The 27,281-nt window shown below is 41.3% G+C and overlaps 1 long non-coding RNA gene across 5 annotated transcripts in view; it reads right to left on the bottom strand.

The window, feature by feature from the left end:
- Positions 1–9,100: 9,100 nt before the first annotated feature.
- LOC118992618 (uncharacterized) overlaps positions 9,101–27,281 on the bottom strand; it is a 31,827-nt gene continuing 13,646 nt past the window's right edge. The window contains exons 2-5 of one of the 5 annotated variants that reach the window (XR_005067658.1): positions 23,229–23,338; positions 18,838–19,071; positions 9,902–10,400; positions 9,101–9,140 (exon numbers count right to left, since the gene is read on the bottom strand). This is a non-coding gene — a long non-coding RNA (uncharacterized LOC118992618). Of the gene's footprint in view, positions 9,141–9,443; positions 10,401–13,104; positions 13,120–17,926; positions 18,313–18,837; positions 19,072–23,228; positions 23,339–27,281 lie in introns of those variants that run through there. The other 4 variants (XR_005067661.1, XR_005067657.1, XR_005067659.1 and 1 more) reach the window with 4 other exon arrangements.

Raw genomic sequence — 27,281 nt, 5'->3', positions numbered from 1 at the left:
GTGTGACTTGTCACTCAAGGAGACAGCAAGCCTCAGCCATCCTCTGAAGAGGAGGGGGCCCTGACCCTTGCCTTGAGAGGCTTTTACTGGATTCAATTTGCATAGGTATACAGGGTGTATTCATAAAGCTCATTAATTATTATCAGGCAGTAAGGATCAAACAATAGATACAATACAAAGGACTCTGGGGCCTATTTTGAGTCAGGGTCAGATAACTAAATGACCATAAAACTTTGGGGAACAAACTCACTTCGTGCTTGGACCCTTATCATTTAATCAAGAGCATTCTAAATAAAGCAGGTTTCATAGGATTTTACATATTCTTTCTTATGCCTGATCACCCTAGAGAATCTGCCCTTCCCAGCACAGAGCTGCACCCACCGCTGGCATTGTTTCAGGCATAAGGCATTGTTTCAGGCTTAAGTCAGGCAGGGGTGGTAAGGCAGCCAAGAGATTAGGAGACTTCTTTAAGACACTGAGGACTCAGGCTGTGTCAAAGCCTGAATGATGGGGCGAGGGCCCATCAGCCCTTTTCTGTAGCCCCCAAGTTCTTCCCTGGGGGCTCCCCATGATCATGCCTGTCTTAGGTCGTCCCTCCCTTGAGGAATCTTATCCATCATCATTGGCTAACCAATCAAGCAGTGGGGGCCAGGCAGGGTGAAGTAAAAGAGGCAGTGATGGCACCCCTGCCAGGAAGATAAGCTTTGCCTCTTTAGTGGCTTATGGTCTGAAGGTCACTCACTCAGCCTTAGCCATGGAGGGTTACAGTTTCTGAAACCAGGCAGCGCAGTTCCCAACAAGTCTCCTGGGAAGTTTTCCTTATCAACCCTAGTTTCTGCATGAAACCTTACAACCTCCTTGTGGAACCAGTTTGTTGTTAGGCTGAAGGAAGAGAACAAGAACACTGGGTTATCCAGCAGACAGACTAGTGTGTCTTTCCTCAATTATGTGGAAGAACCAACTTCAAGTTTACATTCAGTAGTGAGAAGAGGGAGCCACCAATTTGTGTTTTAAAATGTCCATGGTGACTCTGATGCTGGTGGTCATGGACTCCACCGGAAGGAAGGTGAAATGTTATCTCATCCAGTCATGAGAAAACACTTTCTTCTATCTAAATATATATTTAAAAATAACTATTTGTGTGGAGCGAGGGAAGATGGCGGCGGAGTAGGACAAAGGATTTCGCTTCTCTCCACGCACCAGAGAAGGACCTGGCTGATCTGCAGAAGAGCACAGCAGATGCCAAACTGGGACCCAGCATATAAGAAGGCAGGACTCCAGAGAGTGTAGCGGACACTGAATGACCAGAGGCTGAGGAGAGGAGATGACCACAGATCAACAAGGTACGAGGGAGCAGCGCAGAGGCGGTGGTGGGCCCCCCTGCCAGGCCAAGCCAGGGCCCGGGCCGGCCGCCCAGGTCTCTGAGAGCCAAGGGTGGGCAACTCTGTCTCTGGGAGAGAACTGGTCACCGGCACCACCCCCCGTCTGGCAGGGCACAGATTGGAAAACACCGTAAGAGATCGGTCTGCCAGTAGTGGCAGAGAGAGGAGTGAGCATTCGGAAGCAAACCAGACAGCTCTGATAACCTGTGCAGTCAGGTTGCTGGCTTGGGAGAACTGAGAGTTGCCAGAGCACTCCCTGCTTCAAGGGGCCCGTGCCTGCCCTCGAGCAGTCCTGGGGAATTTCGGGCTGCTGTCAGGGCCTCCAGAAGTGGGTCAGTTGCGAGCTCCATCCCTACTCAGCCGGCGCAGGCCAGCTCCATCCCTGCTCAGCTGGCGCAGACTAGGAGGCACTGTGAGTCAAGCATTGATCTTCGGCTTGAACGCCCCCGAGTGGCCCGCGCCTTCGCCACCGGCGCTAGCTCATTCAGCCGCGCGCACCTTCCAGCCCCCCCCCCCCCTCCTTAGGCCACCAGTCCTGCGCGCCTTCTGGGCCCCCAAGGGGCCCCGTGCGGGCCGTCTACTTGGGGAACCGACAGTTGCCCGTGCTTTTCCGGTGGGGCGGGGTCTGTGCCGACCCTTGGCTTGGGGAATTGAGAGTTGCCCAGGTGATCCCTGTGGCACAGGACCTGCACTGGCTGGTGAATAAATTCGGGGAGTCTCCAGCTGCTGGTTGGGCCCCTGGAAGAGAGCCAGTCACCAGCTTCACCCATACTCAGCCGGCGCAAACAGGGAAACACAGGGAGTCAGGCTGTTGCTGTTGGTTTGGGAGAATTGTGAGTTGCCCTGTGTATTCAGCCACAACACAGGGAAAGGTTCACACCCAAGCCTACGAGAACAAGAAAGCCTGGCTGGGAGCGCGCACTCTCCGGTCAGACCAGGGCTGGGAAGCCTGGGAGAAAATCCACTCTAAGTAGGGTGTGGGTGAGAGGCGCCAGTCTGGATCTTGGGGGGTACCGGCAAGACCAGTTGAGTGTACCAAGGCACGAGAAGAGCCACAATAACAGCCCCTCAGGCTGCTGCAGTTAGTGAGACCGGAAGGTTTGACTCGCTGGACACCAACCGGAGGAGTAGTGGGAGCAGAGAAGACCAAGATACCTACAGGAGACTGCACCACTGAATTCCACAGGTATCCTCCACAGAAGTTCACGCCATAAACTTAGGGTACCAGAACAGATCAATCTAAGAAGCTGAGGCCAACGAGAAGAGCATCACAAACAATGGGGAGACAAAGAAACAATCCCCAAATGAAAGAAAAGGAGGAAGTCTCAGAAAGAATGTTAGATGAAACAGAGGCAAGCCAACTATCAGATGTTGAATTCAAAGCACTGGTTATCAGGAAATTCAAAGAGCTTACAACGAGCTACCAGAAACTACAGGGGAGCTACAATGAACTCTCCGCAAACTATACCAGCATGAAAAAGGAAATAGAAACCATCAGCAAAGGCCAAGAGGAAATGAAAAATACAATTTCTGAACTGAAGAACACAGTAGAAGGTATGAAGAGTAGGATTGATGAGGCGGAGGACCGCATAAGCGAGCTCGAAGACAGGGTGGAGAGAATCTCCCAGACAGACAGGGTAATGGAAAAGAGAGTCAGAAAAAATGAGGAGAGTCTAAGAGAAATGCAAGACAATATGAAATGTAATAATATCCGAATAATAGGAATACCAGAAGGGGAAGAAGAAGGCCAAGGGATAGAAAACCTACTTGAAAGAGTAATAACGGAAAATTTTCCTAAGATGAAGGGAGAGAAAGTCACACGAATCCAGGAATCGCAGAGAGTCCCAGGCAGGTGGGACCCAAAGAGGCCTACTGCAAGACACATCATCATTAAAATGGCAAAACTCCAGGACAAAGAGAGAATCCTAAAGGCAGCAAGGGAGAAAAAGGAAGTAACATACAAGGGGGTCCCAATAAGGTTGGCTAATGACTTCTCAACGGAAACATTCCAAGCAAGAAAAGAATGGCAGGAAATATTCCAAGTAATGAGAAACAGAGGCCTACAACCGAGACTGCTTTATCCAGCAAGGCTCTCAATCAAGATAGAAGGCCAAATAAAGAGCTTCCAAGACAAAAGAAGTCTAAAAGAATACGCCTCCACAAAACCTGCTCTACAAGAATTACTAAAAGGGCTGCTTTAAGGAAAGGAAGGAAAAGAGAGAGACAGAGAGGAACACAGGTACATAAATGGCAATGAATAAGTACCTTTCGATAATAACTTTAAACGTAAATGGATTAAATGCACCAATTAAGAGACATAGAATAGCTGAATGGATAAGAAAGCATGACCCACACATATGCTGCCTACAAGAGACTCACCTGAGGACAAAAGACCACCACAGACTGAAAGTGAAAGGATGGAAACAAATTTTCCAAGCAAATGGACATGAAAAAAAAGCCGGGGTAGCAATCCTCATATCAGACAAAATAGACTTCAAAAAAAAGGCTATAAAGAGAGACCCAGAAGGTCACTTCATAATACTCAAGGGAAGAATCCACCAAGAAGACATTAACATCATAAATATATATGCACCCAACACAGGAGCACCCAAATATATAAAGAAAATCCTAGAGGACCTCAAGAAAGATATTGACAGCAACACAATTATAGTAGGGGATTTTAACACCCCACTGTCAAAAATGGACAGATCTTCCAAACAAAATATCAACAAAGATATAGCAGCATTAAACGACACTCTAGAAGAAATGGACCTAATTGATATATATAGAGCCATCCATCCCAAAGAAACTAAATACACTTTCTTTTCAAACGCACATGGAACATTTTCAAAGATAGATCACATGATAGGACACAAAACCAGTCTCAACAACTTCAGGAAAATAGAAATCATACCAAGCATCTTCTCTGATCACAAGGGACTGAAATTGGAAACCAACCCCACAGGAAAAAACCCAAAACACCCAAAATCATGGAGACTGAATGGTAGGCTATTGAACAATGAATGGGTCAAGATTGAAATTAGGGAGGAAATCAAAAAACTCCTTGAAACAAATGAAAATGAACTCACCACAACCCAAAATTTATGGGACACAGTGAAGGCAGTCCTGAGAGGGAAGTTCATAGCGATACAGGCTCACCTAAAGAGGATAGAAACATTTCAAACAAACAACCTAACCCAACGCCTGCAAGAACTCGAGGAACAACAACAAAGACAGCCCAGAGCAAGTAGAAGGAAGGAAATAACCAAGATCAAAGCAGAATTAAATGACATAGAGACTAAAAGCACAATTCTAAAGATCAATGAATCCAGGAGTTGGTTTTTTGAAAAGATAAACAAAATAGACAAACCTTTAAGTAGGCTCATTAAGAAAAGAAGAGAGAGGACACAAATAAACACAATCAGAAATGAAAGAGGAGAGATTACAACTGATACCACAGAAATAGAAAGGATTGTAAGAAATTACTATGCGGAACTGTATGCCAAGAAATTTGAAAACCTGGGTGAAATGGACAAATTTCTAGAAAAATATAATCTTCCAAAACTCAATGAAAAAGAAGCAGAAAACCTGAACAGGCCAATAACAGCAAATGAAATTGAAGAAGTAATCAAAAAACTCCCATCACACAAAAGCCCTGGGCCAGATGGTTTCACAGGAGAATTCTACAAAGCTTTTAAGGAAGAGCTAACCCCTATTCTTCACAGACTATTCCAAAAAATCCAAAAGGAGGGAAAACTCCCCAACTCTTTCTATGAAGCCAGCATCACCCTAATCCCAAAGCCAGATAGAGACACAACAAAGAAAGAAAATTACAGACCAATATCACTGATGAACATAGATGCTAAAATCCTCAACAAAATATTGGCAAATCGCATCCAACAATACATCAAAAAGATCATACACCATGACCAAGTGGGATTCATCCCGGGGATGCAAGGATGGTTCAATATACGCAAATCAATAAATGTAATACACGAAATAAACAAAAGCAAAGACAAAAACCACATGGTCATATCAATAGATGCGGAAAAAGCTTTTGATAAGGTACAACACCCATTTATGATAAAGGTACTCAGCAAGGTGGGAATAGAGGGAACATTCCTCAATATAATAAAGGCCATATATGAAAGACCTACAGCCAACATCATACTCAATGGGCAAAAACTAAAAGCTTTTCCACTAAGATCAGGTACAAGACAAGGTTGCCCACTTTCACCACTTCTATTCAATATAGTATTAGAAGTTCTAGCTGCAGCGATCAGACAAGAAAAGGAAATAAAAGGCATCCAAATCGGAAAGGAGGAAACAAAACTGGCATTGTTTGCAGATGACATGATAGTGTACATGGAAAACCCTATAGCCTCTACCAAAAAACTGCTGGAACTAATAAATGAATTTGGCATAACAGCGGGATACAAAGTTAATATCCAGAAATCAAAGGCATTTTTGTATACCAACAATGAAGCAGCAGAAGCAGAAATCAGGAAAAAAATCCCATTCGATATAGCAAAAAGAAAAATAAAATATCTGGGAATAAACCTAACCAAGGAGGTAAAAGACCTGTATGCAGAAAACTACACAACACTGAAGAAAGAAATCAAGGAAGACACAAATAAATGGAAACATATACCGTGTTCATGGATTGGAAGAATTAACATCATCAAAATGTCCATACTACCCAAAGCAATTTACAGATTCAATGCAATACCTATTAAAGTACCAATGGCGTATTTCACAGACATAGAACAAACACTTCAAAAATTTATATGGAACCAGAAAAGACCCCGAATAGCTGCTGCAATTTTGAGAAAGAAGAACAAAGTAGGAGGGATCACAATACCTGATATCAAACTGTATTACAAGGCCACTGTAATCAAAACAGCCTGGTACTGGCACAAAAACAGGCACATAGACCAATGGAATAGAACAGAGAGCCCAGAAATAAACCCAACTCTCTACAGTCAATTAATATTCGACAAAGGGGGCAATAACATAAAATGGAGTAAAGACAGCCTTTTCAACAAATGGTGTTGGGAGAACTGGACAGCTACATGCAAAAAAATGAAACTTGAGCACCAACTTACACCATACACCAAAATAAATTCAAGGTGGATAAAAGACTTAAATATAAGCCGTGAAACCATTAAAACCCTAGAGGAGAGCCTTGGCAAGAAAATCTCAGATATTCCACGCAGCAATATTTTTACTGATACGTCCCCTAGAGCAAGGAACATAAAGGAAAGAATAAACAAATGGGATCTCATCAAAATTAAAAGCTTCTGCATGGCTAAGGAAAACAGTATCAAGATACAAAGAGAAGCAACAGCTTGGGAAAACATATTTGCCAATGATACCTCAGATAAGGGTTTAATCTCCAAAATATACAAAGAACTCATTCGGCTCCACTCAAAGAAGACAAGCAACCCAATCAAAAAATGGGCAGAGGACTTGAACAGACATTTCTCCAAGGAGGACATACAGAGAATCCAGAGACACATGAAAAGATGCTCGATATCACTAGCTATCAGAGAGATGCAAATTAAAACCGCAATGAGATACCACTTAACACCAGTCAGATTGGCTATCATAAACAAAGAAACAAACAACAAGTGCTGGAGAGGTTGTGGGGAAAAGGGGACTCTAGTTCACTGTTGGTGGGATTGCAGACTGGTACAACCACTATGGAAAACAGTATGGAATTTTCTAAGAAAACTAAAAATGAACGTACCTTTTGACCCAGCAATTCCACTCTTGGGAGTATATCCTAAGAACCCTGAAACACCAATCCAAAAGAACCTATGCACCCCGATGTTCATAGCAGCACAATTTACGATAGCCAAGAGTTGGAAGCAGCCTAGATGCCCATCGGTAAATGACTGGATCAAAAAACTATGGTACATTTACACAATGGAATTCTATGCTGCAGAAAGGAAGAAGGAACTACTACCCTTTGCAACATCATGGATGGAACTGGAAAGCATTATGCTGAGCGAAATAAGCCAGGCGGTGAAAGACAAATATCATATGATCTCACCATTAACAGGAATCTAAACAAACCAAACAAGCAAGCAAAATACAACCAATGACACTCAAATATGGAACAGGCTGTCAGGGCCCAGAGGGGAGAGGGGAGAGAATCATAGGGGAAAAGGGAATGGACTCACATGAACAAGTATAAAAGACACATGGACAATAACTAAGGGTGGGGGGTGGAAAGGGGAGGGAGGTGGGGAGCATGGGGCGGGCGGCGGACAGGGTTGGGAATATAAGAGAGAAACCTGTACTTGAAGAAGAATTAAATAAAAATTATATTAAAAAATAAAAATAAAAATAACTATTTGTGAGAAATCTTGTGGAAAATTTTTGAAATTTTAACTAGATTATGAGATAATTTATGCAGTTACCGGTGAGTTTATAATCTCATCTTGGAAATATTTTAAACTTCTAAACCCATCAGCATGTCATTTTATAACCTGCCAAGTGCAGAGGTGCAGCACCCACGCCATTTTCAATGCCCTTTTTGTGGTAGAGATGTGTGAAGGTGGGGTGGTATTCTGATTGGTATTTCTTTGATGGCCAGCTATTCTATTACAGTTTTATTCCAGAGGTCTGAGTATATTACACATACAGATATGTAGAAAGAGTATGAATGTGCAGCCTCCCAGTGGGTCATATCAGTCTGTGAACTGGGTAAGTACCTCCATGATTATGTTGCACCTCTACAGAGAAATGGGTATATTTCAGATGTAATAGAGTGAGTATCTCTGTGGCTCTCTTTGTTTAGTATATTCATGGGAAAAAATGGAATGAATGGATGATCCTTTTTATATGTCTGTGTCTAGGAGTGTGATGATTTGGGATAACAATGCATAAATAGATTTTTCCCACCACTTCATGATTGGATTATACAGAAAAAGTTTAGTGATCAAGTGACACATAATTTTCTTCTTTTTAGGATAAATGTGCATAAATGTCATTAGCAGATTATATAGATGATTTCCATTATTTCAATTTACATTTCAGTATGGATAAACACAAGACTTTCATGTGACTTTGTATGTGAAAGAAATCCCACATTTATGATACGGAGGATTTAACTAAGGCCTGGCATATATTAGGTGCTCAATAAACGTTGCCTGACTGCAAAGGTGGCTGCCATCCAGGAGGGAAAGTTGAGAAGGGTTTAACACCCTTCAATACACTCCATCAGCACCCTCCATTCTTTAATGGGGCCTGTTAACATTGTTATCAATGATTTTGTAAAGATCACTGATCTTCTGCTATGTAAAAGCAGCTTGTAGCCTACCCCTCCAACCTGACTGGGCTCCGGCATGCTTCCTCTACACAGACTGTGGAACTGCCAATGTCTCTCTGACTCACTGACACATGTGGCCCTTGAAATAATCTCCCTGTATTTCCAGAATTTGTTTTCTATCATTGTTTTTTTCACCTATTTAGTAGTAAGATCAATGGGCAATCAGATAAAGTCATTTTTAATTCCTATGTCTCCAAATCTCTTCCTCTGACTTATCATGGTATCTGAATGCCACCATTAAAAGATCTATACGTTCACCCTGGCTGGCGTAGCTCAGTGAGTTGAGCACCAACCTGCAAACTGAACCAAAAGGTCACCAGTTTGATTCCCAGTCAGGGCACATGCTTGGCTTATAGGCCAGGTCCCCAGCTAGGGGCGTGCAAGAGGCAGCCAATTGATGTTTCTCTCATACATTGATGTACCTTAAAAAACAAACAAACAAAAACATTAATATGAATATGTTAGCATATCTGAGGAAAATCTTCTATCCTAGCATTAAAGTATTCTCCCAAATCAGCCAGCTTTCTACTAATGAAAATTAAACATAGGGTAGGTAAATTTTGATAGGTTTTGGAAAGTGAAGATTAGGAAGATGGGAATGTTGTAGGAACCGAAGTTTAATAAGTGGGCTTTGGATAGCTGAGAGCCAGCACAAAGAGGTTGGAATACATGAACTCCTTCCTACCGAAGAAGAACACAGCGGTGAACAGGGAAGCTACATATGCTAAAGCTTTCCCACTTTTGTATTCAGTTCATTATAACGGGCAAGTTCCAGCTAAATGCACAAATCCATGTGATGTATTCTGGGTTAAGGCAGAAGCCAGTGGGTTACATGAGCCTGAGTACTGAAGCCAAGGAGAGAGCACTGAGGTTTCAGAGTCAGACCCAACCAGAGACCCTGAGCCAAAGGTGGGCCAATCCCTCAACAATGACAGCTGTTTTCTTCTCACAGCTGGGCATACTGCAAGGCATGTATTCAACATTACATCATCCCAGTGGTGACAGGGAAATAGATATTAAAGAAATGGAACACACATCCTGGTATACCTCAGCTGTTTTGCTTTGTAAGCCACACACCATCATGTGAACAAGAATTTTATAATATTCTAGTAACAATGGGCCACAAAACAGTAAAACCTCAATGTTTCTCCCTCAGTGCCTCCTTGCCTGTTTTCATTCCTACCTGAACTCCCATCCACAAGTCACATATCCTGATGGTGAAAGTCTCATATATACCACAAAAGTCTCTTTGAAGACAACAGCTATCTACAAAGCAGCATCTTGTTCAGAAAAGTTGGTGACATCAAAGATAATGTCTCTAGTTTGCTGTTCCCTGTGAAGTCATCTACTCCTGACCAGTGCCTAATTGAAAGCATAATTTAGAAGACTGATTTAGAAAGTAGAATATGGGTAAGAACAGTAAACAAACTCCAAAAAGCTATCGTCTATGAGGACTAGGCTAGATAATGACCCATTTACAGATGGTCTCCTTGGAAGATTACAGAATTGTTGCTCACACAATTTTAGGAACACGTTAGAGTCTATAGCTGATCATCTGCAAACTTCTAGGTAAAAAAACTCTTGGTCTGTAGGTAGGAGATGGGCAGAGTCCAGCTCAAATCTTCTAATCTCCACAAAAATGCTGATTGGGAGGGGAGTTGCACCACCTACAGCAAGAAAGCCTAGGAGGATGTAGAAGGTGCACACTCAATATTACAATTTTAATTTTGAATGGTATCTTGAGTTCCATTTGTCACTTTAGAAATTTATCTGTCAGGAAGAGACTTCAGAACACTTTACTAGGATTTAACTTTTTGGCCATAGCCACTGTTCTATAAAAGTGTTTTAAAGGGGTTAATGTTTCTGATAAAAAATATTTTAATCAAATACACTAGGTAAGTAAACATGTACATATCTATTGTAAGGGCAAAACCTCTTCATTAGCATTTTAAATGTAGCGACAGTCAATAGTGCTTACAGACAGTAGCCAGTTCCTTTATGGGAAATCAGGAAAATGATAAAATAAGGCATAACATGTGCTTACCACATAATTGTGTCAGGCAATAAGTAGTGTTACGCACAAGTAAGATATCTTTTTCATCCAAAGGTTTAGAATGTGGTTCTGAAGATGTCATAAACTGTGAACTTCTCCTGGCCACTTATTTGTAGAGATATTGTTGAATCACCTGACTGAAGCTAGACATTTTGAAGTTGATCCCAGATCTAGGATTTATGAATCTACTATACTCAAGACTCTGTCTTCTTCTGAGAATTGGTATCCATCACCATCCATCCCTCTTCTAGTCCTAGGCTGCTTGTGTTTCAGATTCAACCCCTCATGCCTCCTCGGGGACCCTGCATTGTCAGTTAGCCCCCCCCCCCTTTCTTGGTATAACTTCTCTTTCTCTCTCTCTCCCCCTCCCTCTCTCATTGCCCTTTTCTTTCTAAAGAGGAACATGTTCTTTTATCTTAAAAACCACACACACACACACACACACACTTTTCCATCCCATATCTCCATTTACCATCCTCTCTCGCCCTCCTTCCATCCATAGCCAAATTCTTTAAAAGAATGTCTAAATTTAGGATCTCTCTTCAGTTGGTTAGAGCATTGTCCCAATAAACCAAGGTGACAGGTTCTATCTGCAGTCAGAGCACATACAAGAATCCTATGAATATGTATTGAGTCAGAAATGGAACAACAAATTGATGTTTCTCTCTCTCTCTAAAAATCAACAAATTTAAAAAAATGCTAAAAACATAAACTTAGGTTCTCTTTCCTCATTTCACTCAGGAGTAAATCTTGTTGCTAAGGTCACCCATGACCTTCTAAATGCAAGATCCAGTGAAGATATTTCAATCTGTGTCTCCCTTAGCCTTTCTCTAGCATTGGCTGTGAGTCTTTTGCTTTCTGTGAATTCACACTCTCTTGATACCTCTTCCGCTTCATGGACAGTTCCTGCTCAGTCTCCTACAAAGATGTCACTTTCTCCACCCACCTCATCCCTAAGATGCTCCCCCATATCTGTTGTTCACTGCTGCTTAATTCTTGATGACTAAGGGGAATTCATTAGGAGTGCAGTGCAATGCGGGGAGAAAGAGCTTCCTAGGCTGAAGAACCATCATATCTGAAGTCCCTGAGGTAGGAAGGTGGTTTAGGGCATTTGGAGGGAACTGATAGGAACTGAGAATGGCTAGAGAGGAGGGCGGGAGCCAGACATTTGGTATCTTATAGACCATATATAGGATTTAGGATTTTGAGACTGAAGCTCCAGTTGTGATGAAAGATACGGATTCACGTTTTAACAAAGAACAGGCTAGATAAAATATTGTGTCCATAAAGATGCCACAAAATACTTTTTCAAACACACCAAAAAGTTGACAGAAAAGTACAATAAAGACCCATGGTTCAACATCTCCCAGCTTCAACTATCATCCATTGTCTGCTTGAAAAAAGATAAATTTTTAAAATAATTGTTTTTTTCTTTTAGTGTACAATATTCTTATACAATAACTTAATTTATTTAACTGTACATCAAACATTTAAATTTCTGGTTTAACAATATTACAAAAACAGTATTAAAAACACTTTTTATATGTTAAACTGATATGGACCCTGGCTCCTGGGGTCTGTGACATTGTGGATAAGATATGAGACAAATTCACACAGACTACTGAGTCCTGTGGAGGAAAAGGCACAGCACAGCCACTCTCTCAAGGGGAGAGCACCCAAACCCTTACCTTGACAGGCTTTTATTTGGTTCATTTTGCACAGGAATAAAATCCATCAATCATTGTCAGGCAGAAATGATTAAATAATAGATAAAATTCAAAGGACTCTGAGGGTTTATTCTGAGACAGGGTCGGATAGTTAGGAGGGCCATATAACTTTGAGGAAACAAACTCACTTCCTGCTTGGCCCCTTATTATTTAAATTGAGGGTATTAGCAAAGTAGGTTTCATAGGATTTTATGCATTCTTTCTTAGGCCTGATGCCCTGGAAAACCTGCCCTTTCCAGAACAGTGCCTCACCCACCTCCAACATTGTTTCAGGTTTAGGTCAAGCATAAGTAAGGCAGCCAAGAGATTAGGAGATATCTTGCAGATAGAATGAGGACTCAGGCTATGTCAATGCTGAGGGGTAAGGGTCCATCATCTCCTTTTTTCTGTAGCCCTCCAAGTCCTTCCCTGGGCCCCTCCAAGATTGTGCCTGTCTTAGTTTGTCCCTGCCTTGAGGAATCACCTGTCACTGGTTAACTGATCAAGCACTGGGGGCCAGGCAGGGTGAAATAAAAGGAGCAGAGGTGGTGCCCCTGCCAGGGAGGTAAGCTTAATCTCCTTAGTGGTTTATGGTCCAAAGGTTGCTCACTCAGCCTTGACCCCCTTAGGGGGTTACAGCTTCTGAAATCAGGCAGGGCAGTTCCAAACATTACACATATACATTTGTAATGTAAATATTACTGACATCCATTATAAATACCTTAGACTAAATTTTCAGAATTGGCGTTTCTAAAACAAGTAACATGGTAAATCCCAAGCTTTTTTATACCTGTTACCGAACTGCCTTTTATTCTCCCACCAGCTATGTGAGTTAACTCGCTCCACATCCTTGCCAACACACTTTCTGTTCTTTTCATTTTAGTCATTCTGATGGCTAAAATGATGCCTTGCCTTGGCTGGTGTGGCTCAGTGGACTGAGTGCTGGCCTGTGAACTGAAAAGCTGCTGGTTTGATTCCAGGTCAGGGAACATGCCTAGGTTGCAGGCCAGGTCCCCAGTTGGAAGTGTGAGAGAGGCAACTGATGGGTTTCTCTCCTTCCTTCCCCCTCCCTTACCCTCTCTCTAAAAATAAATAAAATCTTAAAAAAAATAATACCTTGTTCTGCTTGTAACATACATTTCTATGATGACTAAAGAAGCTGAATACCCTTTAAAATGTTTATTGCATAATGTCCTTTGGATACTCTCTTTCATGAAATGCTTGTTCAAACTATTTGCCATGTTATAATAGGACTGTCATTTTTTAAAACCTGATTTGTAGAATTTCTTGATATTCTGGGTATGCATCTTCTTTATTGACATATTGAGAATATATCTTCTTTCACTCGGTGTCTTGTCTTTTTATTGTCTTATTGGTGCCTTTTGATGAACAAAAGTTTAGGATTGTTTAATAGGTTGGATATACCGGACTTCTGCCAAGATGGAGGCACAGGTGGAAATACTGTGCCTTCTTCCACAACCAAGTTTGAATACAACTAATGTTTGGAGAACAAAGACACAGCCAAAGGACAGAAAATTGAATTATACAGAAGTCCGACTACATCTAACCGTTCAACGGGGATGGTAAGAGGGGCGGAGCCAGCAGCCAGCAGGGTAGGGCAGGACAGATCCCCCGACCTAGGCACGCAGGCAGCCCGGAACCAGTTGGGGTGCGGGGCAGACTGACCAAGGTCGCACATTTGCGCACAGTGAGACTGACCACGCAGGCCTCAGGGGGCGAGGGCGGACAGTGGTGGCACACTCGCATGCAGTGGGACAAAACACATGGGCCCGGTGATGGTGGCAGCTGCAGCACCAGTGGGGGCCGCAGCGGCAGACGGGACGCCATTGTTCCTCTTTGATCCCGCCCCCACATACAACTACACAACCCAGCGACTTAGTTGCCCTGCTCTGGTGAACACCTTAGGGCTCCGATCCTGCTACGGAACAGCCCAAAAGATGGCGCAAGAAGAACTCAAAGTCCCAGAGCTGATAACTCTAAGCGACCGAGAAATTGCCAGCCTCTCAGAAGCACAATTCAAGACACTGTTTATCAGGATGCTAACAGAACTGGTTGATTATAGTCACAAATTAGAGGAACATATGAAGGCTAAACTAATTGAAATGAAGGGAGATGTCCAGGAAACCAATAGCTATGGAAAGGAAACTGGGACTCAAATCAATGGAATGGACCAGAAGGAAGAATGAAACATCCAACCAGAAAGGAATGAAGAAACAAGAATTGAAAAAAAAAAATGAGGAGAGGCTTAGGAACCTCCAGGACATCTTTAAACATTCCAACATCCGAATTATAGGGGTACCAGAAGGGGGAAAGAAACAGCCATGAGTGGAAAACTTATTTGAACAAATAAAGGAGAACTTCCCCAGTCTGGCAAAGGAAATAGACTTCCAGGAAATCCAGGAAGCTAAGAGAGTCCCAAAGAAGTTGGACCCAAGAAGGAACACACCAAGGCACATCATAATTACATTAGCCAAGACTAAAATGAAGGAGAGAATCCTAGAAGCAGCAAGGGATAAGGGGACAGTCACCTACAAAGGAGTACCCATCAGACTGTCAGCGGATTTCTCAAAAGAGACCTTACAGGCAAGAAGGGGCTGGAAAGAAGTATTCCAAGTCATGAAATCCAAAGACCTACAGCCAAGATTGCTTTATCCAGCAAAACTTTCATTTAGAATGGAAGGACAGATAAAGTGCTTCTCAGATAAGGTCAAGTTCAAGGAGTTCATCATCACCAAGCCCTTATTATATGAAATGCTAAAGGGACTTATATAAGAAAAAGAAGATAAAAAATATGAACAGTGAAAGGACAGCAAACTCATGGTTATTAACAACCACACCTAAATCAAAAGCAAACCAAGAGGACAGCTAGATCAGGAGTGGAACCATAGAAATGAAGAACACATGGAGGGTTAGCAACAGGGCAGTGGGAGGAGGAGAAGGGGGGAGAAGGCACAGAAAATAGCATAGATGGTAGGTAGAAAATAGATAGGGGGGAGGGCAAGAATAGTATGGGAAATATAGAATCTAAAGAACTTCAGACACGTGGTTATAAACTAAGGGGGCAGAGAATGGTGGGGGAGGGAGTGTGGGGGTGGACGGGAATGAAGGGGAGGGAATAGAACAACTGTAATGGTATAATCAATAAAATATATTAAAAAAATAGCTTGGATATACCACATTTTCCCCCACTCATGGTGATTTTGTGTCCTGTTTAAAAAATTTTTGCCTTTTCTAAGGTCATTCATATATTGTTTTCTCCTAGAAGCTTTATGTATATAATTAAAAACATTTTTTCTCAACTGTTTATGTCACTGAGCTAAAGGGGTTTGTTCACCTTCAAGGCCCAATCAAACACAAAGTCACAGGTGAGGCTGTGCTCAAAGACCTGGTTTTTCTTCTCCAGAGCTTTCTTGTTTTATTCCTGATTTTTAAAATGTCTGAGTTGGGAAAGTTTGAAAATTAACATCTATCCAAATTGAAAAGCTTTTTTAAAGAACCAGTCACAGAATGCTCTGATATCAAATCTGAAGTATTTGAACAAGCAGCTCTCAGCAGCAGAACCCTTGGGAAAGCAATCACACAACTCCTACTCTACTTCGGCAAAGTGCCTCTCTTACTAAGTAGGCCATTGTGTAATGCAGTCAGAGTATGGTTTTTAAAAATATATTTTATTGATTATGCTATTACAGTTACCCCATTTTTTCTCACCTTTACTCCCCTCTGCCCTGTACCTCCCCACTTTAGGTCATGTCCATGGGTCATACACATAAATTCTTTGACTTTTCAACTTGCTATACTATTCTTAACCTCCCCCTGTCCATTTTGTATCTACCATTTATGCTTCTTATTCGCTGTACCTTTTCCTCCATTCTCTCCTCCCCCTCCCTGCTGATAACCTTCTGTGTGATCTCCATTTTTGTGATTCTGTTCCTGTTCTAGTTGTCTGCTTAGTTTTTTTTTAAGGTTCAATTGTTAATAGTTGTGAGTTTGTTGTCATTATACTATTCATATTTTTTATCTTCTTTTTCTTAAATAAGTCCCTTTAACATTTCATATAATAAGGGCTTGGTGATGATGAACTTCTTTAACTTGATGTTACCTGGGAAGTGCTTTATCTGCCCTTTGAAATGATAGCTTCCCTGGACAGAGTAATCTTGGATGTAGGTCTTTGCCTTTCATAACTTCGAATACTTCTTTGCAGCCCCTTCTTGCCTACAAGGATTCTTTTGAGAAATCAGCTGATAGTCTAATGGGAACTACTTTGTAGGTAACTGTCTCCTTTTCTCTTGCTGTTAAGATTCTTTCTTTATCTTTAATCTTCAGTAATGTAATTATGATGTGTCTTGGTGTATTCCTCCTTGCATCCAACTTCTTTGGGACTCTGAGCTTCTTGGACTTCCTGGAATTTTATTTCCTTGGTCAGTTGGGGAAGTTGTTCACTATTTGTTTTCCATTTCCTGCTCTTCCTCTCCTCCTCCTACTGGCACCCCTATGATTCAGATGTTGGAACATTTAAAGTTGTCCCAGAGGTTGTAAAGCCTCTCATTTTTAAAAATTCTTATTTCTGCATTTTGTTCTGGTTGAATGTTTATTTCCTCCTTTTGCTCCAAATCATTGATTTGAGTCCCAGTTTCCTTCCCTTCACTGTTGGGTCCCTGTATGTTTTTATTTCACTTTGCATAGCCTTCATTTTTTCCTCTATTTTGTGACCATACTCAAGCATTTCTGTGAGCATCCTGATTACTAATGTTTTGAATTCTGCATCTGATAGGTTGTCTATCTCTTCGTCACTTAGTTCTATTTTTGGAGTTTGATCTGTTCTTTCATTAGGGCCATATTTTTTTATCTCAGTGTGTCTGTTATGCTGTTAAGAGACAGAGCTGTAGCTATTTGCCAGGGTGGGGCAAACCCATGTTGCTGCATTGTGGTGCTGTATGTTGGGGAGGGGTCAGAGAGGGAACAATGCCACTTGTCAGCTTTTAGTCACTTCCCCCACTATCCCCAAATAAATTGGGCCCTTCTGGTGCTGATTTCCAGGTGGGTAGTTTTGTATACGCCCTAGGACCCTGTGGGTCTCTCCAACAAACTCTCATGTGAGGCTGGGAGTTTCTCCTGCCACAACGCCCACAGGTTTTTACAGCCAGAGGTTTTGGGCTTTATTTCCTTGAGCTGGAAACTTGGGTTGTGCAGTGTGTCTCACTCCCCAGTTGTTCCTTCTGGTTTATCTGCACATAAATGTGGGAGTGCTCAGTTCACCAGTCATTGCCTCGTCTGCCCAGTCCTCCAGCTGCTGCCTTGCCGTCTGTCCTCTCTGCCTTGGCTGCCTATTTTCACTCCTTCTACCAGTCTGGATTAATGTTTCTTCTTTAACTCCTTGGTTGTCAGACTTCCATACAGTTTGATTTTCTGACACTTCTGGTTATTTTTCGTTTTTAAATTTGTTGTTGGGCTTATGGTTGTGTGAGGAGGCAAAGTGTATCTACCTATGCCCCCATCTTGGCCGGATGTCTGAGTATGGTTTACGTAATTGCAAAGGAACTGAAAGATACTGGGATCATCTGAAGTAGAATCTGAGATCATTATGTCTTAAGCCTGAAAGTTTTGTGTTGTATCTGGGAACATTTTATATCTTCTTCTTTACTAATACTCTGATAGCATGACCTTGCTCTCTCTATCATTTATCCCTTCTTCTTTCACCTTCAGTTTTTGGTCTGTTCTTCATTTTTTCTTTCAACTCACAAAGTTGAGTGTCTCCAGTACATTATACAATAAAAACCCTCAACTTCTTTCCTTATGTGCTCTTTTCCTTCATTGCTGAAGTTCACAAAAAAAGTAATCACATTTAATGCCTCTACTTTCTCATTTCCCATGTCTGTAACTACTGTCTCATCTTGTCTATTGTTTCTATCAGTCTATGGAAATTAATCTATTGAAGAATCTCAAAGTGAATGTACCAAGGCTGAATTTTTTTCATTTCCCCCAAGCCTTATCCCTTGTTTATCTCTATTAAGAGTACACCATTCTCTCAGAGACTCTGGTAACCAATAACTATAATCCAGTGTCTATAAACCCGTCTTCCACTTGGCCTCCCTTCCATTCCTCCTACCATTTTTTACCTGATCTCATTACCTCTTATCCAGATAGTTTACTGGTCTCTTAATTGCCCTCCTTGCTTCTAGAGTACCCTTGTCCAAACTATCTGGTATAAAACTAGATTAATCCTCTTAAAGTCAGAGTTCTAACCTTATCACGTCCTAGTTTGAAGAGCTTTGATAAATTTTCCTACTGTCTTCAATCCCACCACAAACTGGGTCAAATTCATTTATTATTTTTACTCACCAGTACTACAGAAAGAACTATTTTACCTCATGCTTTCTTCTGGTTTCTCTACCTTTGTTGATGCAATTCTATATTCTCCCACTTCTGGTGTCTAAATTCTTCCATTTTTTCAAAATAAAAGGCCAACTCTTTAATGAATATCCTTTCCCATCTTCTCTATCTGGTAAACTCCTCTTCATCCTTCAAGAACCAGCTCAGCCCTGGCTGGTGTAGCTCAGTGGATTGAGCATGGGCCTGTGAACCAAACAAACATGGTTCGATTTCCAGTCAGGGTACATGCCTGGGTTGCAGGCTAGTTCCCAGCAGGGGACACACGAAAGGCAATCATACATTGATTATTTCTCTTCCTCTCTCCTTCCCTTCCCCTCTATATATAAAATTCAAAAAAAAAAAAAAGGAAAACAAGAATGAGCTCAAACATCTTTACATTGATCTTTACAAAGATCTTTAGCAGGCAGGCCAAAGGTTCTCTTTTTACCTAACACTGGGCTTGATAATCAGTAATCTTGTCCACCTACAACCTAAACTGAATTACTCTGGATCTCTGCTTCCAAAGCACATTGAAAATAACCATTCTGAAACACTCTAAACACATAGTACTGCAATTATTTTTTGTCATCTTCTCCTTAGATACTAAGCTCCTTCAAAAGAAGCATAATATCGTTTTAATCTTTGCATCCTAGTGTCTGGCCTAATGTCCTACACAGACACGTCTATGACAAATTTCTACTGACTGAGCAAACACATTTTTGATCTTCTCCAACTGGAAGAGTTTTTCCTTATTAAATTGCTATAGCATTTTCTCTATAAATCTTAGGCCACCTCACTTTCTATCAGATGTAATTGTTATTTATGTAAATATCTTATATTCTCTGATATATGGTTATTACCTAAAGACCAGAGACTCTGCCTTGTCATACCCAAGGACATCGTGTAGCGTAGTAGGAGGGACTGTTACATACCGATGTCATTGGCAAAACCTAACTTGGCCCTTGATCAGGACATACTATGACATACCTCAACAGCACAATGTTCCTAAGCTAAAACACTAGAGACAGGCCAAGGCAAGATACCAACAGACCTGTTTTGTCCTTGTCTTCAGAAAGTAATAGTTCAGGTTTCCATAAATAAGTATTGTTGCTTGGGAAAGCTGTTTGTTTATTCATTAATTTGCCACCTTGTAGAAAGTAAGGGGGCTGTGTTTATAGTAGTAACTACATGTCAGGGATTGTCACGTCTCATTTCTAAATCACCATAACATTATGAGATGAACATTATTATTCTAAATTTACAAATAGAAAAACAAAGATCAGGATGCTTTAGCAACTTATTCAATATCATGGAGCTGGTTAGTTTCAGACCAAAATTTGAAAGCAGTTATGCAAGACTCCTAAGCACAAACACTTTTCCATCTCATCGTGCATATAAGTATACTGAGATTTCTTGAGAAATGACTGGAGAAACCCTTGAACCTACAGGAAGCACAACCCGCCAGGATCAGGTGTCAGGCTTGAATCAAACTTTGTATTGAGAAGGTCCTTGAGGACAAATAAACTTGCCAAGTTTTATCTTGAGTACCAGGGAAACACTTGCTTCCCAGTAGGCTCAGTGGATAGGGGATGTTTCCAGAAAGGACAGAGGAAAGATTATAATTATGGTTGTGGGAAAACAGAATGGGAGTTATAGCTGGGAATCAGAAACATTAAAACAGATTAGAAGTCAAGTGAAATTCACTCTAGTGGGAAACACATTGGAGGAGACACGTTTGGATCATGAGTATAGTGTATGCATGGATGTAGACATGTTTGGTTGTTCTACCAACATTTAAAATGTGTTGGGCACTATAACAGGTACTAAAGCAAAGAAACAAATGGTTCCTGTCTTTGACACACTGACAGTCTGGCATGAAGCAGACTGTTGATAGAACTAGGAGAAAGGGTGCCAGGGGAAAGGGTTTTTTCTAGAAGGTTATTGAGATCCAAGAGTGATCCCATTTTCAGAAGTAAAATAGAAAGGAATCTATGGGTTATCCTTAGCAGGCAGGCCAAAGATTCTCTATTTACCTACCACTGGGCTTGATAATCAGTAGTCTTGTCCACCTACAACCTATATATGAATAGCAGGATGCATGCCACCCATTGCTGAGGCCCTGTCCCAAGAAGATTAATTAAGAAAGTAAATTTAAATATGGCTTCACATAGGCAGGTGAATTAATTACAGGCTTTGCTGCCTTAATTTCAATACTTAGAACAAGGATTAAAACTTCTACCTTCACTTCCAGTATTCCAATTGACAGCTTAGAGACGTAGTGGTGTGCCTGGCATTCAATGAACTTTCAATAAATTGTTGAATAAATGAACAAAGTAGTTAGGGGCCAAACATTGTGTAAGGTGCTACAGACTATACAGAGGAATACCTTTCTCTTTTTTTAAAAGATTCTATTTATTTTTCTTTAGAGGGGAAAGGACGGAGAGGAGAGAAATATCAATGTATGGTTGCCTCTCGTGCAGCCCCTGCTGGGAACTGGCCTGTAACCCAGGCATGTGCCCTGACTGGGAATCGAACCGTTTAATGGTTTGATTGGTTTGCAGGCCTGTGCTCAATTCACTGAGCTACATCAGCCAGGGCGAAGAATACCTCTAAAGATGTAAACATTTATAAGGAGAAATTAAGACATAAATTAATCAGTACACAGAGTAAGACATTATTAAGTTAGTCAAGTGTTATCAGCCTGGTTGGTGTGGCTCAGTGGATTGGGTGTGGGCCTGTGAACTGATAGGTTGCATGTTTAATTCCCAGTCAGGGGATATGCCTGGGTTGCGGGCCAGGTCCCTGGTGGGGACACGTGAGAGGCAACCCCCATGATGTTTCTCTTCCTCTCTTTTCCTGTGTCAAAAAATAAATATAATCTTAAAAAAAAAAGTGAGACCACATGGAGTAGAGGACACAATACCTATTAAGAGACCTGTATTCTAGTTCTGGAACAAACAAACTCATGCAGAACATTTCTCCATTATATTCTTTATTTTCTCACTTTAAAAATGAGCAAACTATTTCAGGTGATCTTGGAAGGCATTCCCAACTCTTAATTTTTATATTTCTATTTATAGATGGGGAAAACCTTTATATATATTAAAAATATATTACTTTATTTATATTATGAAATATATTTAATTAATAGTTTAAATAACAACACATTATCAAAAGGTGTACATTGACAAGTCCTGCTCCCATCATTGCCCCCAAGGGTAACTTTTAATATCTTCAAGTGTTTCTTTATACAAATACAAGCAAATACCTATATATCTCTCCTCTCCTTGTTAAAATGTAGCACACTATATACACTTAATGCACCTTTCTAAAAATAATGTTTATATTAAGCTAATGTCCCCATCAGTAGTTACAGATCCCCTTTGTCCCCCACGCTGTGCTACAGGTGCTTTTAGTGCAACAATGTTTGTGTCCTCCCAAAATTCGTATGTTGAAACTTAATTCTCAATGCACTGGTACTTGGAGGTGTTTAGCTCATGAAGGTAGATTAGTGCCCTTACTGAGGCATTACAATCTGACTAATATCTAGCAGATGCTAATTTCCCCTTATTGCTGTTTGCCAGGGTTTTGGGGCCATTTCTGCTTATTTTTTCCAGATGAGCATTAGAATCAGGTTGGCCAGCACCCCCCCTCATTTCCTTAGCTCTCCAAAATGGCTTGTGAGTATCTTTGACATATGTTGAGTAAAAGTATCTTATGATGTTGAATTTCTTAGCCAAGAACCAGGTATGGTTTTTCATTTGTTTCTATTCCTGGACTTTCAAGATTGTTTAAAAATTTTTTTTAATCCTCATCAAAGAAATGTTTATTGATTTTAGAGAAAGAGGAAGGGAGGGGGAGAGGGGGGAGAGGTAAAGGGAGAGAGGGAAGAAGGGAGGTTGGGAGAGATAGAGATTATCTATATCTATAAATATATATAATCAATGTGAGAGAGAAACATTGATCCATTGACCAGTTGCCCCCCTATGTGCCACAATCAGGGATCAACCCCACAATTGAGGTATGTACCCTGACCAGGATTTGAACCTGAAATCTTTTGGTGTATAGGATGATGATTCAACCAATTGAGCTACCCAGCCAGGGTATGATTGTTCAAGCATTTGAAGGTTGGGGGTATAAGGAGGCTAAATGGTAATAGAAAAAAATTAAATACAATAAAGATTATCAAAAAAATTTGAAGGCAGAATTTGAATTTGCTAATGTTTGATAGATTTGGACAGACAGAATACTGGAGTGAATACAATTTTTGGAGGGAGAATAATCTAAGATGCAGATATAACCACTGATAACTCAGGCAGTAAAGAAACTAACTTGATAAGAGAAAAAAGAAGTTATGGTACCTTTTATGTCAGGAACTATGCTAGGTGTTTCAAATATTGTACTATCATTCTTGACCGCAGGTCTGCCCAAATCCATGTCTGGATAGGGTTAGATCAAGAATGAGCCTAGACTGTAAAAAAGAAGGAAATCTTACCTTTTGCGACAGCATGGACGGGCCTAGAGATTATTACTTTTCTTTCTTTCTTTCTCTCTTTTTCTTTCTTTCTTTTAAAGACTTTTATTTATTTTTGGAGAAAGAGGAAGGGAGAAAGAAGACAGAAACATCGATCAGCCACCTCATGTACAACTCCCACTGGGGACTTGGCCCCCAACCCATGCATGTGCCCTGGCCAGGAATCAAACTTATGGGAACTTTGGTTTACAGGTCAATCCACTGAGCCACACCAGCCAGGGCCCTAGAAATTATTATGTTAAGTAAAATGAGCCAGTCTTATTTCAAATACTATATAATCTCACTTAAATGTGGAGTCAATGAACAAAACATACTCATGAACAAAACAGAAACAGAGGCATGGACACATGCAACAGACTGACAGCTGTCTGAGGGGAGGAGAAGCGGGGACTAGATAAAAGGTGAAGGAAAGCCCTGGCTGGTGTAGCTCAGTGGATTGAGCGTGGGACTGCAAACCAGATGATCGCGGTTCAATTCCCAGTCAGGGCACTTGCTTGGGTTGCAGGCCAGTTTCCGGCAGGGGCCAGTTCCCTGCAGGGGATGCACGAGAAGCAACCATACATTGATGTTTCCTTCCTCTCTCCTTCCCTTCCCCTCTAAAGATAAATAAATAAAATGTTAAAAAAAAAAAAAAAGGTGAAGGGATTGGCCAAAGAGCATATATACATGACCCATAGCCACAAACAACAGTGTGGTGATGGCCAGAAGGAAAGGAGATAAGGGCTAGGTGGAGGCAGGCAGAGGAGCGAATATGAGGATATCTGTAATAATGTCAACAACAAAAAAATAGAGAAAAAAGTAAAAAATGATACCCATAAAAAAAAAAGAATGAGCTAGATACACTGTAGGGAATGCTCAGAAGACTCTCAAGATGAAAGTGGCCCTAGCTGGTAGCTCAGTGGATGGAGCTCGGGCCTGCAAACTGAAAGGTTGCAGGTTCAATTCTCAGTCAGGGCACACGCCTGGGTTGTGGGCCAGGTCTCCGGCTGGGGGCCTGCAAGAGGCAACTGGTTCTCTCCTGTTTCTTTCTTCCTTCCCCCGCCCTTCTAAAATAAATAAAGGAAAAGAGAAGAAGAGACATCTCTGAAAGAGAAAAAAAATCTTTAAAGAAAGATGAAAGGAAGATCACAGTGAAAGTAAGGCACGATAATCTGAGGGCAGGAAGGAAAGGTCGAATTCAAAGAGGGCAAAAGAGCCCTGGCTAGTGTAGCTTAGTGGACTGAGTGCTGGCCTGTGAACCAAAGGGTTGCCAGTCTGATTCCCAGTCAGGGCACATGCCTGCGTTGCAGACCAGGTCCCCAGTTGAGAGTGTGTGAGAGGCAAATACACATTGATGTTTCTCTCTCTCTTTCTCCCTCCCTCCCCGCTCTCTAAAAATAAATAAATTAATTAATTAAAAAAAACAAACAAAGAGGGCAAAAGACTCAGTACTCTGCAAAAAAAGTGATAAAGGCTAATTTAGGGCCGAGTCCTTGTTTGTGGAGATAAAGGTATAAACACAATCCCTTTCCAGGGAAGACAAGAATTGAGACTAAAGAATGAAGAAAATTTGGTTTTGCAAACTCTGCACTGCCTCTACCCAGGTAAGGTCAACCCCACCCAGTTCTCGGACACAGCGGCCTCTACAGCAAGCCCTTGTCAAAGTTCCAAAGACAGCCAGAAAACTTTCATGCTCTGAACATGGGAAAACAAGATTTGGCTATAAATGCTTCTACTTTCAGTTATTCTGGGGCTTAGGTTCCAGGGTGGTGCCTTCACACACTGTAACAGTGCTGGCAGCAAGTCTACCTGTGGGGAGAAATTTGATGTTTTGTTCTGATGCATACTTGTGGGTCCAAGCATTTTGTCCATGGCAAAAGCCGTACCTGACACATATGGTGCCATCACCTCACAGAGTGCACGTACCACACTGCAGACACCGAGTTGCTGGATAGCAAAGATGTGGTCTTTGGCAAGGTAGACGAGTACATGAATATTGTGGAAGCCATGGAGCACATAGATCCAGGAATGGCAGGACCACCAAGCTCACTATTGCTGATTATGGACAATGCCTGTAAATCTAACTTGTATTTTATCTTAACCTCCAGACCATTCCTTTGACTACCCAGGTGCACACTCCGCCACCCTCACTTGCTCACTATATTCTATAATCTTTGTGCTCTCACTTCAGTCCTCCACCTCTAGCTGGATTGCAGTTTCTGACTGTGAAACAAAAACCAAATAAATAAAATGAAGAAACTTTTGAGCCTGGACCATTGGAGACCTGTGGTACCTTGAAGAGGAAAAGCAAAACTAGTTTCACTTAAAGAATTTAAAGGGGAGAGGGATAACTGTACTTGTGTGTGCAGATGGAAGAAAAATCAGTTTCTAGTACATGTGAAAAACTAAAAATCTGAATTTAAACCAAGACTTTGGGCTTAATGTTTTACTAAAAAATATGGTACCGACCCTATTATTTGCCTGCTGCCAGGGACAGGTGGATTAGCTAGGGGGGAATGTCAGCTCTCAGCTTTCCATCCTACTAAAGGCCTCTTCCTGAGGCAGGTCAGAGGCATTTTCAAGTTTATGCCCTTAAATAATCTGCAGGTCTTCTCTCAATCTAACTTCAAACTTTCAATTTCTCATTTCCTAGTTTTCCAATCTCTTTGGGGTTAAGTGTCAAATCTTTTCAAGAATCAAACATGGCATAGCTTCTCTAATGATTCAGTGTTGTTTTTTCTTGTCAAAGGGTATTCTGGAAAAAAATAGAGGCTGTGCTCTTTTAACTCTGTTAACTTTCTGTGGGCTGGATATGCAATAATCCAGGGGCAGAGAAACTACACCATGGAGCAGCAAGTCTATCTCACATGACCCACTCTGTGGGAGTAATCAGCAAGAGATGTTTTAAGCTTAGTTGAGTCTAGATTGGCCTGAGTATGGTGCCTTTGATTAGTGGGGGAATGTATGGGAGAGGGCTATAAAGGAGTGTAAATACCTAGATCCTACTTCAGGCCTCAGTGAGGACCTTTTTTTGGATTTAAGTCTTGCTTTAACCGTGTTTATAAAAACTGGCCTCTTCCCACTAACTTCTGGGTGGGACTTTTGTGAAGGTCTGCTACACCATATATATCCTTCAAGTTCAGTTGTTATGGACTAGGGAGTTGTCCCAAGCTCCCTTCAAGTACAAACTAGACATATCCTTGGGAAGAGAAAGGAGAAAGCGATGACTGGCAGAGACAGCTGGTCAGTATTAGTTAGGGGATGTTTCTACCTTGCATTTCCTCCGTTTCTCGAGTTGCTTGGGCATGGCTTCAACTGAGGATATAAATCAACAGGGTAGAGTGGGGATGTGAGGAAAAGGACAGAGGTAACTGTGTTAAGACTGAACATTTCCTCCCGTAGCTTTGAGATATAATCGACATATTGTATAAGTTTAAGATGTACAACATGATGATTTGATATACATGTATTTTGCAAAATGATTACCATAATAATGTGAACACATCCATCGCCTCACAGTTACCCACTGCCTCACCACTTTTTTCTGTGGTGAGTACTTTTAAGATCTACTCTTAGCAAGTTTTGACTACAACACAGTATTGTTAACTAGTCATCATGCTGTACATTAGATGACCGGAACTTATTTAAATACTGAAGTTTGTACCCTTTCTTGCCTTTACCCATTTTCCTCAACACCACCACACCCCTGGCAAATAATCTACACTGCTTCTATGAGTCTGGTTTTTTAAGATTTCTTATATAAGTGACAGCATGCAGTCTTTTCTTTCTCCATCTGATATATTTCAGTTACCATAATGCCCTCAATGTTGAGCTCTTGTGTTCTGAAAGTAAGGTAAGAGTATCAGTTGAGTATCTTGTACAGTATCCCACACAAATATAT

This window comes from Sturnira hondurensis, unplaced genomic scaffold (genome assembly GCF_014824575.4).
Source record: "Sturnira hondurensis isolate 20B ecotype Veracruz unplaced genomic scaffold, ASM1482457v3 Scaffold0008196, whole genome shotgun sequence".
Classification (NCBI taxonomy): domain Eukaryota; kingdom Metazoa; phylum Chordata; class Mammalia; order Chiroptera; family Phyllostomidae; genus Sturnira; species Sturnira hondurensis.
Note: the sequence above shows the minus strand (reverse complement) of the source record. Positions and strands in the feature narration are given on the sequence as shown.